This window comes from Saccoglossus kowalevskii, chromosome 2, assembly GCF_978046115.1.
Source record: "Saccoglossus kowalevskii chromosome 2, keSacKowa6.1, whole genome shotgun sequence".
Taxonomy (NCBI): Eukaryota; Metazoa; Hemichordata; class Enteropneusta; family Harrimaniidae; genus Saccoglossus; species Saccoglossus kowalevskii.
The window spans coordinates 21,948,507-21,963,178 of NC_140642.1; the positions used below are offsets into that span (position 1 = coordinate 21,948,507).

General features: G+C 38.9%; 18 non-coding genes across 18 annotated transcripts; all 18 read left to right on the forward strand.

Annotated features, from left to right (window-relative positions):
- The first annotated feature begins 411 nt into the window (after positions 1-411).
- Positions 412-485, forward strand: TRNAR-UCG (transfer RNA arginine (anticodon UCG)). Its single transcript has one exon. It is a non-coding gene; the product is annotated as a tRNA-Arg (tRNA).
- Positions 486-966: 481 nt separating this feature from the next.
- On the forward strand, positions 967-1,039 carry TRNAR-UCG (transfer RNA arginine (anticodon UCG)). Its single transcript has one exon. It is a non-coding gene; the product is annotated as a tRNA-Arg (tRNA).
- A 477-nt stretch (positions 1,040-1,516) lies between these two features.
- Positions 1,517-1,589, forward strand: TRNAR-UCG (transfer RNA arginine (anticodon UCG)). The gene has a single exon. It is a non-coding gene; the product is annotated as a tRNA-Arg (tRNA).
- Positions 1,590-2,082: 493 nt separating this feature from the next.
- TRNAR-UCG (transfer RNA arginine (anticodon UCG)) lies at positions 2,083-2,155 on the forward strand. The gene has a single exon. It is a non-coding gene; the product is annotated as a tRNA-Arg (tRNA).
- A 492-nt stretch (positions 2,156-2,647) lies between these two features.
- TRNAR-UCG (transfer RNA arginine (anticodon UCG)) lies at positions 2,648-2,721 on the forward strand. The gene has a single exon. It is a non-coding gene; the product is annotated as a tRNA-Arg (tRNA).
- Positions 2,722-3,202: 481 nt separating this feature from the next.
- On the forward strand, positions 3,203-3,275 carry TRNAR-UCG (transfer RNA arginine (anticodon UCG)). The gene has a single exon. It is a non-coding gene; the product is annotated as a tRNA-Arg (tRNA).
- A 477-nt stretch (positions 3,276-3,752) lies between these two features.
- Positions 3,753-3,825, forward strand: TRNAR-UCG (transfer RNA arginine (anticodon UCG)). The gene has a single exon. It is a non-coding gene; the product is annotated as a tRNA-Arg (tRNA).
- A 492-nt stretch (positions 3,826-4,317) lies between these two features.
- Positions 4,318-4,390, forward strand: TRNAR-UCG (transfer RNA arginine (anticodon UCG)). Its single transcript has one exon. It is a non-coding gene; the product is annotated as a tRNA-Arg (tRNA).
- A 492-nt stretch (positions 4,391-4,882) lies between these two features.
- On the forward strand, positions 4,883-4,955 carry TRNAR-UCG (transfer RNA arginine (anticodon UCG)). The gene has a single exon. It is a non-coding gene; the product is annotated as a tRNA-Arg (tRNA).
- Positions 4,956-5,448: 493 nt separating this feature from the next.
- TRNAR-UCG (transfer RNA arginine (anticodon UCG)) lies at positions 5,449-5,521 on the forward strand. The gene has a single exon. It is a non-coding gene; the product is annotated as a tRNA-Arg (tRNA).
- Positions 5,522-7,150: 1,629 nt separating this feature from the next.
- Positions 7,151-7,223, forward strand: TRNAR-UCG (transfer RNA arginine (anticodon UCG)). Its single transcript has one exon. It is a non-coding gene; the product is annotated as a tRNA-Arg (tRNA).
- A 1,048-nt stretch (positions 7,224-8,271) lies between these two features.
- On the forward strand, positions 8,272-8,344 carry TRNAR-UCG (transfer RNA arginine (anticodon UCG)). The gene has a single exon. It is a non-coding gene; the product is annotated as a tRNA-Arg (tRNA).
- A 493-nt stretch (positions 8,345-8,837) lies between these two features.
- On the forward strand, positions 8,838-8,910 carry TRNAR-UCG (transfer RNA arginine (anticodon UCG)). The gene has a single exon. It is a non-coding gene; the product is annotated as a tRNA-Arg (tRNA).
- A 1,629-nt stretch (positions 8,911-10,539) lies between these two features.
- On the forward strand, positions 10,540-10,612 carry TRNAR-UCG (transfer RNA arginine (anticodon UCG)). The gene has a single exon. It is a non-coding gene; the product is annotated as a tRNA-Arg (tRNA).
- Positions 10,613-11,660: 1,048 nt separating this feature from the next.
- On the forward strand, positions 11,661-11,733 carry TRNAR-UCG (transfer RNA arginine (anticodon UCG)). The gene has a single exon. It is a non-coding gene; the product is annotated as a tRNA-Arg (tRNA).
- A 493-nt stretch (positions 11,734-12,226) lies between these two features.
- Positions 12,227-12,299, forward strand: TRNAR-UCG (transfer RNA arginine (anticodon UCG)). The gene has a single exon. It is a non-coding gene; the product is annotated as a tRNA-Arg (tRNA).
- A 1,631-nt stretch (positions 12,300-13,930) lies between these two features.
- Positions 13,931-14,003, forward strand: TRNAR-UCG (transfer RNA arginine (anticodon UCG)). Its single transcript has one exon. It is a non-coding gene; the product is annotated as a tRNA-Arg (tRNA).
- A 492-nt stretch (positions 14,004-14,495) lies between these two features.
- Positions 14,496-14,568, forward strand: TRNAR-UCG (transfer RNA arginine (anticodon UCG)). The gene has a single exon. It is a non-coding gene; the product is annotated as a tRNA-Arg (tRNA).
- The last annotated feature ends 104 nt before the right edge of the window (positions 14,569-14,672 follow it).

Genomic DNA, 14,672 nt, shown 5'->3' on the forward strand with positions numbered 1-14,672 from the left:
GTTAGCGGATAAGAATTTGCGAAATTAAAGAGATAGCATTGATGTGCTGGATCAGATGAGTCAGTCAATTAGACAGGAATTTTAGGATCTAGACATAAAACACCTTGTGGCACTATAAAAAAACGCAAAACACTATTACATAAAATACCAATGAATAAGGCATGTGACATCGAATCACATAATTGCGGTCCGAGTCACATCGTGGTCGTATAGCGACGCAATAATTGTGTGTTCTGCAAAATTGAACTGCTACACCTGTCACAGCTAAACATGCAACTATTTCAAGAATAAATTCACCAGGTGCTAATTCGCAAATATGGGGATGTGCAGAACTCAACGACATATTCAATTATTCAGGTAAATAGGAATTCGTAAAAAAAATTAGATGGCACAGGACGAAGATGTACTTAAGACTCCGTGGCCTAATGGATAAGGCGTCTGACTTCGAATCAGAAGATTGCGGGTTCGAGTCCCTGTCGGGGTCGTATTGGCTGCTACGATTTAGTTTTCTGCAAGATTGCACAAGAACACCAGCTGCACTTAATAAATACTGTTAGCGGATAAGAATTTGCGAAATTAAAGAGATAACATTGATGTGCTGGATCAGATGAGTCAGTAAATTATACAGGAATTTTAGGATCTAGACATATAAAACACCTTGTGGCACTATAAAAAAAAACGCAAAATACTATTACATAAAATACCAACGAATAAGGCATGTGACATCGAATCACATAATTGCGGTCCGAGTGACATTGTGGTCATATGGTGATGCAATAATTGTGTGTTCTGCAAAATTGAACTGCTACACCTGTCACAGCCAAACATGCAACTATTTCAAGAATAAATTTAGCAGGTGCAAATTCGCAAATATGGGGATGTGCAGAACCCAACGACTTATTCAATTATCCAGGTAAATAGGAATTCGTAAAAAAATTAGATGGCACAGGATGAAGATGTACTTAAGACTCCGTGGCCTAATGGATAAGGCGTCTGACTTCGAATCAGAAGATTGCGGGTTCGAGTCCCGTCGGGGTCATATGGGCTGCTACGATTTAGTTTTCTGCAAGATTGCACAAGAACACCAGCTGCACTTAATAAATACTGTTAGCGGATAAGAATTTGCGAAATTAAAGAGATAACATTGATGTGCTGGATCAGATGAGTCAGTAAATTATACAGGAATTTTAGGATCTAGACATAAAACACCTTGTGGCACTATAAAAAAACGCAAAACACTATTACATAAAATACCAATGAATAAGGCATGTGACATCGAATCACATAATTGCGGTCCGAGTCACATCGTGGTCGTATAGCGACGCAATAATTGTGTGTTCTGCAAAATTGAACTGCTACACCTGTCACAGCTAAACATGCAACTATTTCAGGAATAAATTCACCAGGTGCTAATTCGCAAATATGGGGATGTGCAGAACCCAACGACTTATTCAATTATCCAGGTAAATAGGAATTCGTAAAAAAATTAGATGGCACAAGATGAAGATGTACTTAAGACTCCGTGGCCTAATGGATAAGGCGTCTGACTTCGAATCAGAAGATTGCGGGTTCGAGTCCCGTCGGGGTCGTATTGGCTGCTACGATTTAGTTTTCTGCAAGATTGCACAAGAACACCAGCTGCACTCAATAAAAAAATACGTCGTAAATACTGTTAGCGGATAAGAATTTGCGAAATTAAAGAGATAACATTGATGTGCTGGATCAGATGAGTCAGTCAATTAGACAGGAATTTTAGGATCTAGACATAAAACACCTTGTGGCACTATAAAAAATACGCAAAACACTATTACATAAAATACCAATGAATAAGGCATGTGACATCGAATCACATAATTGCGGTCCGAGTCACATCGTGGTCGTATAGCGACGCAATAATTGTGTGTTCTGCAAAATTGAACTGCTACACCTGTCACAGCTAAACATGCAACTATTTCAAGAATAAATTTAGCAGGTGAAAATTCGCAAATATGGGGATGTGCAGAACCCAACGACTTATTCAATTATCCAGGTAAATAGGAATTCGTAAAAAAATTAGATGGCACAGGATGAAGATGTACTTAAGACTCCGTGGCCTAATGGATAAGGCGTCTGACTTCGAATCAGAAGATTGCGGGTTCGAGTCCCGTCGGGGTCGTATGGGCTGCTACGATTTAGTTTTCTGCAAGATTGCACAAGAACACCAGCTGCACTCAATAAAAAATACGTCGTGAATACTGTTAGCGGATAAGAATTTGCGAAATTAAAGAGATAGCATTGATGTGCTGGATCAGATGAGTCAGTCAATTAGACAGGAATTTTAGGATCTAGACATAAAACACCTTGTGGCACTATAAAAAAACGCAAAACACTATTACATAAAATACCAATGAATAAGGCATGTGACATCGAATCACATAATTGCGGTCCGAGTCACATCGTGGTCGTATAGCGACGCAATAATTGTGTGTTCTGCAAAATTGAACTGCTACACCTGTCACAGCTAAACATGCAACTATTTCAAGAATAAATTCACCAGGTGCTAATTCGCAAATATGGGGATGTGCAGAACTCAACGACATATTCAATTATTCAGGTAAATAGGAATTCGTAAAAAAAATTAGATGGCACAGGACGAAGATGTACTTAAGACTCCGTGGCCTAATGGATAAGGCGTCTGACTTCGAATCAGAAGATTGCGGGTTCGAGTCCCTGTCGGGGTCGTATTGGCTGCTACGATTTAGTTTTCTGCAAGATTGCACAAGAACACCAGCTGCACTTAATAAATACTGTTAGCGGATAAGAATTTGCGAAATTAAAGAGATAACATTGATGTGCTGGATCAGATGAGTCAGTAAATTATACAGGAATTTTAGGATCTAGACATATAAAACACCTTGTGGCACTATAAAAAAAAACGCAAAATACTATTACATAAAATACCAACGAATAAGGCATGTGACATCGAATCACATAATTGCGGTCCGAGTGACATTGTGGTCATATGGTGATGCAATAATTGTGTGTTCTGCAAAATTGAACTGCTACACCTGTCACAGCCAAACATGCAACTATTTCAAGAATAAATTTAGCAGGTGCAAATTCGCAAATATGGGGATGTGCAGAACCCAACGACTTATTCAATTATCCAGGTAAATAGGAATTCGTAAAAAAATTAGATGGCACAGGATGAAGATGTACTTAAGACTCCGTGGCCTAATGGATAAGGCGTCTGACTTCGAATCAGAAGATTGCGGGTTCGAGTCCCGTCGGGGTCATATGGGCTGCTACGATTTAGTTTTCTGCAAGATTGCACAAGAACACCAGCTGCACTTAATAAATACTGTTAGCGGATAAGAATTTGCGAAATTAAAGAGATAACATTGATGTGCTGGATCAGATGAGTCAGTAAATTATACAGGAATTTTAGGATCTAGACATAAAACACCTTGTGGCACTATAAAAAAACGCAAAACACTATTACATAAAATACCAATGAATAAGGCATGTGACATCGAATCACATAATTGCGGTCCGAGTCACATCGTGGTCGTATAGCGACGCAATAATTGTGTGTTCTGCAAAATTGAACTGCTACACCTGTCACAGCTAAACATGCAACTATTTCAAGAATAAATTCACCAGGTGCTAATTCGCAAATATGGGGATGTGCAGAACCCAACGACTTATTCAATTATCCAGGTAAATAGGAATTCGTAAAAAAATTAGATGGCACAAGATGAAGATGTACTTAAGACTCCGTGGCCTAATGGATAAGGCGTCTGACTTCGAATCAGAAGATTGCGGGTTCGAGTCCCGTCGGGGTCGTATTGGCTGCTACGATTTAGTTTTCTGCAAGATTGCACAAGAACACCAGCTGCACTCAATAAAAAAATACGTCGTAAATACTGTTAGCGGATAAGAATTTGCGAAATTAAAGAGATAACATTGATGTGCTGGATCAGATGAGTCAGTCAATTAGACAGGAATTTTAGGATCTAGACATAAAACACCTTGTGGCACTATAAAAAAACGCAAAGCACTATTACATAAAATACCAACGAATAAGGCATGTGACATCGAATCACATAATTGCGGTCCGAGTGACATTGTGGTCATATGGCGATGCAATAATTGTGTGTTCTGCAAAATTGAACTGCTACACCTGTCACAGCCAAACATGCAACTATTTCAAGAATAAATTTAGCAGGTGCAAATTCGCAAATATGGGGATGTGCAGAACCCAACGACTTATTCAATTATCCAGGTAAATAGGAATTCGTAAAAAAATTAGATGGCACAGGATGAAGATGTACTTAAGACTCCGTGGCCTAATGGATAAGGCGTCTGACTTCGAATCAGAAGATTGCGGGTTCGAGTCCCGTCGGGGTCGTATGGGCTGCTACGATTTAGTTTTCTGCAAGATTGCACAAGAACACCAGCTGCACTCAATAAAAAAATACGTCGTGAATACTGTTAGCGGATAAGAATTTGCGAAATTAAAGAGATAGCATTGATGTGCTGGATCAGATGAGTCAGTCAATTAGACAGGAATTTTAGGATCTAGACATAAAACACCTTGTGGCACTATAAAAAAGCGCAAAACACTATTACATAAAATACCAATGAATAAGGCATGTGACATCGAATCACATAATTGCGGTCCGAGTCACATCGTGGTCGTATAGCGACGCAATAATTGTGTGTTCTGCAAAATTGAACTGCTACACCTGTCACAGCTAAACATGCAACTATTTCAAGAATAAATTCACCAGGTGCTAATTCGCAAATATGGGGATGTGCAGAACTCAACGACATATTCAATTATCCAGGTAAATAGGAATTCGTAAAACAATTAGATGGCACAGGATGAAGATGTACTTAAGACTCCGTGGCCTAATGGATAAGGCGTCTGACTTCGAATCAGAAGATTGCGGGTTTGAGTCCCGTCTGGGTCGTATGGGCTGCTACGATTTAGTTTTCTGCAAGATTGCACAAGAACACCAGCTGCACTCAATAAAAAAATACGTCGTAAATACTGTTAGCTGATAAGAATTTGCGAAATTAAAGAGATAACATTGATGTGCTGGATCAGTTGAGTCTGTCAATTAGACAGGAATTTTAGGATCTAGACATAAAACACCTTGTGGCACTATAAAAAAACGCAAAACACTATTACATAAAATACCAATGAATAAAGCATGTGACATCGAATCACATAATTGCGGTCCGAGTCACATCGTGGTCGTATGGCGACGCAATAATTGTGTGTTCTGCAAAATTGAACTGCTACACCTGTCACAGCCAAACATGCAACTATTTCAAGAATAAATTCACCAGGTGCTAATTCGCTAATATGGGGATGTGCAGAACCCAACGACATATTCAATTATCCAGGTAAATAGGAATTCGTAAAAAAAATTAGATGGCACAGTATGAAGATGTACTTAAGACTCCGTGGCCTAATGGATAAGGCGTCTGACTTCGAATCAGAAGATTGCGGGTTCAAGTCCTGTCGGGGTCGTATTGGCTGCTACGATTTAGTTTTCTGGAAGATTGCACAAGAACACCAGCTGCACTCAATAAAAAAATACGTCGTAAATACTGTTAGCGGATAAGAATTTGCGAAATTAAAGAGATAACATTGATGTGCTGGATCAGATGAGGCAGTCAATTAGACAGGAATTTTAGGATCTAGACATAAAACACCTTGTGGCACTATAAAAAAACGCAAAACACTATTACATAAAATACCAATGATTAAGGCATGTGACATCGAATCACATAATTGCAGTCCGAGTCACATCGTGGTCGTATGGCGACGCAATAATTGTGTGTTCTGCAAAATTGAACTGCTACACCTGTCACAGCCAAACATGCAACTATTTCAAGAATAAATTCACCAGATGCTAATTCGCAAATATGGGGATGTGCAGAACCCAACGACATATTCAATTATCCAGGTAAATAGGAATTCGTAAAAAAAAATAGATGGCACAGGATGAAGATGTACTTAATACTCCGTGGCCTAATGGATAAGGCGTCTGACTTCAAATCAGAAGATTTCGGATTCGAGTCCCGTCGGGGTCGTATTGGCTGCTACGATTTAGTTTTCTGCAAGATTGCACAAGAACATCAGCTGCACTCAATAAAAAAATACGTCGTGAATACTGTTAGCGGATAAGAATTTGCGAAATTAAAGAGATAACATTGATGTGCTGGATCAGATGAGGCAGTCAATTAGACAGGAATTTTAGGATCTAGACATAAAACACCTTGTGGCACTATAAAAAAACGCAAAACACTATTACATAAAATACCAATGATTAAGGCATGTGACATCGAATCACATAATTGCGGTCCGAGTCACATCGTGGTCGTATGGCGACGCAATAATTGTGTGTTCTGCAAAATTGAACTGCTACACCTGTCACAGCCAAACATGCAACTATTTCAAGAATAAATTCACCAGATGCTAATTCGCAAATATGGGGATGTGCAGAACCCAACGACATATTCAATTATCCAGGTAAATAGGAATTCGTAAAAAAAAATAGATGGCACAGGGTGAAGATGTACTTAATACTCCGTGGCCTAATGGATAAGGCGTCTGACTTCAAATCAGAAGATTTCGGATTCGAGTCCCGTCGGGGTCGTATTGGCTGCTACGATTTAGTTTTCTGCAAGATTGCACAAGAACATCAGCTGCACTCAATAAAAAAATACGTCGTGAATACTGTTAGCGGATAAGAATTTGCGAAATTAAAGAGATAACATTGATGTGCTGGATCAGATGAGTCAGTCAATTAGACAGGAATTTTAGGATCTAGACATATAAAACAGCTTGTGGCACTATAAAAAAAAACGCAAAATACTATTACATAAAATACCAATGATTAAGGCATGTGACATCGAATCACATAATTGCGGTCCGAGTCACATCGTGGTCGTATGGCGACGCAATAATTGTGTGTTCGCAAAATTGAACTGCTACACCTGTCACAGCTAAACATGCAACTATTTCAAGAATAAATTCACCAGGTGCTAATTCGCAAATATGGGGATGTGCAGAACTCAACGACATATTCAATTATTCAGGTAAATAGGAATTCGTAAAAAAAAATTAGATGGCACAGGATGAAAATGTACTTAAAACTCCTTGGCCTAATGGATAAGGCGTCTGACTTCGAATCAGAAGATTGCGGGTTCGAGTCCCGTCGGGGTCGTATTGGCTGCTACGATTTAGTTTTCTGCAAGATTGAACAAGAACACCAGCTGCACTTAATAAATACTGTTAGCGGATAAGAATTTGCGAAATTAAAGAGATAACATTGATGTGCTGGATCAGATGAGTCAGTAATTATACAGGAATTTTAGGATCTAGACATATAAAACACCTTGTGGCACTATAAAAAAACAATGCAAAATACTATTACATAAAATACCAACGAATAAGGCATGTGACAACGAATCACATAATTGCGGTCCGAGTGACATTGTGGTCATATGGCGATGCAATAATTGTGTGTTCTGCAAAATTGAACTGCTACACCTGTCACAGCCTAACATGCAACTATTTCAAGAATAAATTTAGCAGGTGCAAATTCGCAAATATGGGGATGTGCAGAACCCAACGACTTATTCAATTATCCAGGTAAATAGGAATTCGTAAAAAAATTAGATGGCACAGGATGAAGATGTACTTAAGACTCCGTGGCCTAATGGATAAGGCGTCTGACTTCGAATCAGAAGATTGCGCGTTCGAGTGCCGTCGGGGTCGTATTTGCTGCTACGATTTAGTTTTCTGCAAGATTGCACAAGAACACCAGCTGCACTCAATAAAAAAATACGTCGTAAATACTGTTAGCGAATAAGAATTTGCGAAATTAAAGAGATAACATTGATGTGCTGGATCTGATGAGTCAGTAAATTAGACAGGAATTTTAGGATCTAGACATATAAAAGACCTTGTGGCACTATAAAAAAAACGCAAAATACTATTACATAAAATACCAACGAATGAGGCATGTGACATCGAATCACATAATTGCGGTCCGAGTCACATTGTGGTCGTATGGCGATGCAATAATTGTGTGTTCTGCAAAATTGAACTGCTACACCTGTCACAGCCAAACATGCAACTATTTCAAGAATAAATTTACCAGGTGCAAATTCGCAAATACGGGGATGTGCAGGACCCAACGACTTATTCAATTATCCAGGTAAATAGGAATTCGTAAAAAATTAGATGGCACAGGATGAAGATGTACTTAAGACTCCGTGGTCTAATGGATAAGGCGTCTGACTTCGAATCAGAAGATTGCGGGTTCGAGTCCCGTCTGGGTCGTATGGGCTGCTACGATTTAGTTTTCTGCAAGATTGCACAAGAACACCAGCTGCACTCAATAAAAAAATACGTCGTAAATACTGTTAGCTGATAAGAATTTGCGAAATTAAAGAGATAACATTGATGTGCTGGATCAGTTGAGTCTGTCAATTAGACAGGAATTTTAGGATCTAGACATAAAACACCTTGTGGCACTATAAAAAAACGCAAAACACTATTACATAAAATACCAATGAATAAAGCATGTGACATCGAATCACATAATTGCGGTCCGAGTCACATCGTGGTCGTATGGCGACGCAATAATTGTGTGTTCTGCAAAATTGAACTGCTACACCTGTCACAGCCAAACATGCAACTATTTCAAGAATAAATTCACCAGGTGCTAATTCGCAAATATGGGGATGTGCAGAACCCAACGACATATTCAATTATCCAGGTAAATAGGAATTCGTAAAAAAAATTAGATGGCACAGTATGAAGATGTACTTAAGACTCCGTGGCCTAATGGATAAGGCGTCTGACTTCGAATCAGAAGATTGCGGGTTCAAGTCCTGTCGGGGTCGTATTGGCTGCTACGATTTAGTTTTCTGCAAGATTGCACAAGAACACCAGCTGCACTCAATAAAAAAATACGTCGTAAATACTGTTAGCGGATAAGAATTTGCGAAATTAAAGAGATAACATTGATGTGCTGGATCAGATGAGGCAGTCAATTAGACAGGAATTTTAGGATCTAGACATAAAACACCTTGTGGCACTATAAAAAAACGCAAAACACTATTACATAAAATACCAATGATTAAGGCATGTGACATCGAATCACATAATTGCGGTCCGAGTCACATCGTGGTCGTATGGCGACGCAATAATTGTGTGTTCTGCAAAATTGAACTGCTACACCTGTCACAGCCAAACATGCAACTATTTCAAGAATAAATTCACCAGATGCTAATTCGCAAATATGGGGATGTGCAGAACCCAACGACATATTCAATTATCCAGGTAAATAGGAATTCGTAAAAAAAAATAGATGGCACAGGATGAAGATGTACTTAATACTCCGTGGCCTAATGGATAAGGCGTCTGACTTCAAATCAGAAGATTTCGGATTCGAGTCCCGTCGGGGTCGTATTGGCTGCTACGATTTAGTTTTCTGCAAGATTGCACAAGAACATCAGCTGCACTCAATAAAAAAATACGTCGTGAATACTGTTAGCGGATAAGAATTTGCGAAATTAAAGAGATAACATTGATGTGCTGGATCAGATGAGGCAGTCAATTAGACAGGAATTTTAGGATCTAGACATAAAACACCTTGTGGCACTATAAAAAAACGCAAAACACTATTACATAAAATACCAATGATTAAGGCATGTGACATCGAATCACATAATTGCGGTCCGAGTCACATCGTGGTCGTATGGCGACGCAATAATTGTGTGTTCTGCAAAATTGAACTGCTACACCTGTCACAGCCAAACATGCAACTATTTCAAGAATAAATTCACCAGATGCTAATTCGCAAATATGGGGATGTGCAGAACCCAACGACATATTCAATTATCCAGGTAAATAGGAATTCGTAAAAAAAAATAGATGGCACAGGGTGAAGATGTACTTAATACTCCGTGGCCTAATGGATAAGGCGTCTGACTTCAAATCAGAAGATTTCGGATTCGAGTCCCGTCGGGGTCGTATTGGCTGCTACGATTTAGTTTTCTGCAAGATTGCACAAGAACATCAGCTGCACTCAATAAAAAAATACGTCGTGAATACTGTTAGCGGATAAGAATTTGCGAAATTAAAGAGATAACATTGATGTGCTGGATCAGATGAGTCAGTCAATTAGACAGGAATTTTAGGATCTAGACATATAAAACAGCTTGTGGCACTATAAAAAAAAACGCAAAATACTATTACATAAAATACCAATGATTAAGGCATGTGACATCGAATCACATAATTGCGGTCCGAGTCACATCGTGGTCGTATGGCGACGCAATAATTGTGTGTTCGCAAAATTGAACTGCTACACCTGTCACAGCTAAACATGCAACTATTTCAAGAATAAATTCACCAGGTGCTAATTCGCAAATATGGGGATGTGCAGAACTCAACGACATATTCAATTATTCAGGTAAATAGGAATTCGTAAAAAAAAATTAGATGGCACAGGATGAAAATGTACTTAAAACTCCTTGGCCTAATGGATAAGGCGTCTGACTTCGAATCAGAAGATTGCGGGTTCGAGTCCCGTCGGGGTCGTATTGGCTGCTACGATTTAGTTTTCTGCAAGATTGAACAAGAACACCAGCTGCACTTAATAAATACTGTTAGCGGATAAGAATTTGCGAAATTAAAGAGATAACATTGATGTGCTGGATCAGATGAGTCAGTAATTATACAGGAATTTTAGGATCTAGACATATAAAACACCTTGTGGCACTATAAAAAAACAATGCAAAATACTATTACATAAAATACCAACGAATAAGGCATGTGACAACGAATCACATAATTGCGGTCCGAGTGACATTGTGGTCATATGGCGATGCAATAATTGTGTGTTCTGCAAAATTGAACTGCTACACCTGTCACAGCCTAACATGCAACTATTTCAAGAATAAATTTAGCAGGTGCAAATTCGCAAATATGGGGATGTGCAGAACCCAACGACTTATTCAATTATCCAGGTAAATAGGAATTCGTAAAAAAATTAGATGGCACAGGATGAAGATGTACTTAAGACTCCGTGGCCTAATGGATAAGGCGTCTGACTTCGAATCAGAAGATTGCGCGTTCGAGTGCCGTCGGGGTCGTATTTGCTGCTACGATTTAGTTTTCTGCAAGATTGCACAAGAACACCAGCTGCACTCAATAAAAAAATACGTCGTAAATACTGTTAGCGAATAAGAATTTGCGAAATTAAAGAGATAACATTGATGTGCTGGATCTGATGAGTCAGTAAATTAGACAGGAATTTTAGGATCTAGACATATAAAAGACCTTGTGGCACTATAAAAAAAACGCAAAATACTATTACATAAAATACCAACGAATGAGGCATGTGACATCGAATCACATAATTGCGGTCCGAGTCACATTGTGGTCGTATGGCGATGCAATAATTGTGTGTTCTGCAAAATTGAACTGCTACACCTGTCACAGCCAAACATGCAACTATTTCAAGAATAAATTTACCAGGTGCAAATTCGCAAATACGGGGATGTGCAGGACCCAACGACTTATTCAATTATCCAGGTAAATAGGAATTCGTAAAAAATTAGATGGCACAGGATGAAGATGTACTTAAGACTCCGTGGTCTAATGGATAAGGCGTCTGACTTCGAATCAGAAGATTGCGGGTTCGAGTCCCGTCTGGGTCGTATGGGCTGCTACGATTTAGTTTTCTGCAAGATTGCACAAGAACACCAGCTGCACTCAATAAAAAAATACGTCGTAAATACTGTTAGCTGATAAGAATTTGCGAAATTAAAGAGATAACATTGATGTGCTGGATCAGTTGAGTCTGTCAATTAGACAGGAATTTTAGGATCTAGACATAAAACACCTTGTGGCACTATAAAAAAACGCAAAACACTATTACATAAAATACCAATGAATAAAGCATGTGACATCGAATCACATAATTGCGGTCCGAGTCACATCGTGGTCGTATGGCGACGCAATAATTGTGTGTTCTGCAAAATTGAACTGCTACACCTGTCACAGCCAAACATGCAACTATTTCAAGAATAAATTCACCAGGTGCTAATTCGCAAATATGGGGATGTGCAGAACCCAACGACATATTCAATTATCCAGGTAAATAGGAATTCGTAAAAAAAATTAGATGGCACAGTATGAAGATGTACTTAAGACTCCGTGGCCTAATGGATAAGGCGTCTGACTTCGAATCAGAAGATTGCGGGTTCAAGTCCTGTCGGGGTCGTATTGGCTGCTACGATTTAGTTTTCTGCAAGATTGCACAAGAACACCAGCTGCACTCAATAAAAAAATACGTCGTAAATACTGTTAGCGGATAAGAATTTGCGAAATTAAAGAGATAACATTGATGTGCTGGATCAGATGAGGCAGTCAATTAGACAGGAATTTTAGGATCTAGACATAAAACACCTTGTGGCACTATAAAAAAACGCAAAACACTATTACATAAAATACCAATGATTAAGGCATGTGACATCGAATCACATAATTGCGGTCCGAGTCACATCGTGGTCGTATGGCGACGCAATAATTGTGTGTTCTGCAAAATTGAACTGCTACACCTGTCACAGCCAAACATGCAACTATTTCAAGAATAAATTCACCAGATGCTAATTCGCAAATATGGGGATGTGCAGAACCCAACGACATATTCAATTATCCAGGTAAATAGGAATTCGTAAAAAAAAAATAGATGGCACAGGATGAAGATGTACTTAATACTCCGTGGCCTAATGGATAAGGCGTCTGACTTCAAATCAGAAGATTTTGGATTCGAGTCCCGTCGGGGTCGTATTGGCTGCTACGATTTAGTTTTCTGCAAGATTGCACAAGAACATCAGCTGCACTCAATAAAAAAATACGTCGTGAATACTGTTAGCGGATAAGAATTTGCGAAATTAAAGAGATAACATTGATGTGCTGGATCAGATGAGGCAGTCAATTAGACAGGAATTTTAGGATCTAGACATAAAAAACCTTGTGGCACTATAAAAAAACGCAAAACACTATTACATAAAATACCAATGATTAAGGCATGTGACATCGAATCACATAATTGCGGTCCGAGTCACATCGTGGTCGTATGGCGACGCAATAATTGTGTGTTCTGCAAAATTGAACTGCTACACCTGTCACAGCCAAACATGCAACTATTTCAAGAATAAATTCACCAGATGCTAATTCGCAAATATGGGGATGTGCAGAACCCAACGACATATTCAATTATCCAGGTAAATAGGAATTCGTAAAAAAAAAATAGATGGCACAGGATGAAGATGTACTTAATACTCCGTGGCCTAATGGATAAGGCGTCTGACTTCAAATCATAAGATTTCGGATTCGAGTCCCGTCGGGGTCGTATTGGCTGCTACGATTTAGTTTTCTGCAAGATTGCACAAGAACATCAGCTGCACTCAATAAAAAAACACGTCGTGAATACTGTTAGCGGATAAGAATTTGCGAAATTAAAGAGATACCATTGATCTGCTGGATCAGATGAGTCAGTCAATTAGACAGGAATTTTAGGATCTAGACATATAAAACAGCTTGTGGCACTATAAAAAAAAAACGCAAAATACTATTACATAAAATACCAATGATTAAGGCATGTGACATCGAATCACATAATTGCGGTCCGAGTCACATCGTGGTCGTATGGCGACGCAATAATTGTGTGTTCTGCAAAATTGAACTGCTACACCTGTCACAGCCAAACATGCAACTATTTCAAGAATAAATTTAGCAGGTGCAATTTCGCAAATATGGGGATATGCAGTACCCAACGACTTATTCAATTATCCAGGTAAATAGGAATTCGTAAAAAAATTAGATGGCACAGGATGAAGATGTACTTAAGACTCCGTGGCCTAATGGATAAGGCGTCTGACTTCGAATTAGAAGATTGCGGGTTCGAGTCCCGTCGGGGTCGTATAGGCTGCTGCGATTTAGTTTTCTGCAAGATTGCACAAGAACACCAGCTGCACTCAATAAAAAAATACGTCGTGAATACTGTTAGCGGATAATAATTTGCGAAATTAAAGAGATAACATTGATGTGCTGGATCAGATGACTCAGTCAATTAGACAGGAATTTTAAGATCTAGACATAAAACACCTTGTGGCACTATAAAAAAACGCAAAACACTATTACATAAAATACCAATGAATAAGGCATGTGACATCGAATCACATAATTGCGGTCCGAGTCACATCGTGGTCGTATGGCGACGCAATAATTGTGTGTTCGCAAAATTGAACTGCTACACCTGTCACAGCTAAACATGCAACTATTTCAAGAATAAATTCACCAGGTGCTAATTCGCAAATATGGGGATGTGCAGAACTCAACGACATATTCAATTATTCAGGTAAATAGGAATTCGTAAAAAAAATTAGATGGCACAGGATGAAAATGTACTTAAAACTCCTTGGCCTAATGGATAAGGCGTCTGACTTCGAATCAGAAGATTGCGGGTTCGAGTCCCGTCGGGGTCGTATTGGCTGCTACGATTTAGTTTTCTGCAAGATTGAACAAGAACACCAGCTGCACTTAATAAATACTGTTAGCGGATAAGAATTTGCGAAATTAAAGAGATAAC